The sequence below is a fragment of the Cynocephalus volans genome, chromosome 8 (genome assembly GCF_027409185.1).
Source record: "Cynocephalus volans isolate mCynVol1 chromosome 8, mCynVol1.pri, whole genome shotgun sequence".
NCBI lineage: Eukaryota > Metazoa > Chordata > Mammalia > Dermoptera > Cynocephalidae > Cynocephalus > Cynocephalus volans.
In genome coordinates, this window is record NC_084467.1 from 59,836,879 (window position 1) to 59,837,952 (window position 1,074).

A 1,074-nucleotide genomic window follows, 5' to 3' on the forward strand; every position below is an offset into this window, starting at 1 on the left:
CACAACTCCCCCTACCCCACATCCCACTCCCTGTTGTTTGAGTGCGACTCCCTGCTTCCACCACGGAAAAAGGCAATGGTCCCATTCCCCTAGCAGATAGTGTCTACAGAACAGAGTGGGAAACTGAACCACATGGTGCTGCAATTCCCTGATCAGGATAGTGTCAGCAGAGCCCAGTGGCCAGCCGAGCCTCTGCTGCCACTCGTCAACAACAAGACTTAACTAGAGGGCATGAGACAGAGCTAGTCTATTAGGCTGACAGAAGACTCAATGGGGAGTCAGTCCTCTACATTCCTCTTCCATGGTTCCAGCAGGGCCCACCAGGGAGTTTTTCTTACAATCTTACTTGGAAACAGTGATGCAGTGCACTATGCTCCACTTTCACTGGGAAGATATCAGCAGGGATGATGGAAGAGTTGAACTTCCACCCCACTCATCTGCAGTAAGACAATGCAAGTCTCCATTTTCACACAATGATCTGAGTTTTTGTGTCAAGTAATTAGAAAAAGAAGAGCAAAATAAATCCAAAAAGAAGAAAGGAAATAAAAAAGATAAGAGAAGAAATCAGTGAAATAGAAAATAGGAATACAATAGAGAAAATCAATGAAACCAAGAGCTGATTCTTTAAAAATATCAATAATACTGATTAACCTATAGCAAGGCAGACAAAAATAAATGGAGAGAAGATACAAGTCACTAATATTAACAATGAAATGGGAGATATCAATACACATATGACAGTCATTAAAAGAATAATAAGGGAATACTATGAACTTCATGCTCATAAATTTGACAACAGAAAAAATGAACCAATTTCTTAACAACTATAAGCCTCCAGACTAAATCAAGATGAAATAAAACAACCTGAATAGACCTGTGACCATTAGATAAACTAAATTTTATTTTAGAATCTCTTGAAGAAAAATATATCCAGGCACATATGGCTTCACTGGAGAATTCTATTGAAGTTTTAAGGAAGAATTAACACCAGTTTTACATAATTTCTTTCAAAAATAGAAGAGGAAAAATTTTCCAACTAATTTGATGAGACTGGTATCACCCTGGTACCAAAAC

At 38.4% G+C, this 1,074-nt stretch overlaps 1 pseudogene; it reads right to left on the reverse strand.

Moving 5' to 3' along the window:
- Positions 1 to 499: 499 nt before the first annotated feature.
- Positions 500 to 745, reverse strand: LOC134384165 (KANTR integral membrane protein-like; annotated as a pseudogene).
- Positions 746 to 1,074: the final 329 nt, after the last annotated feature.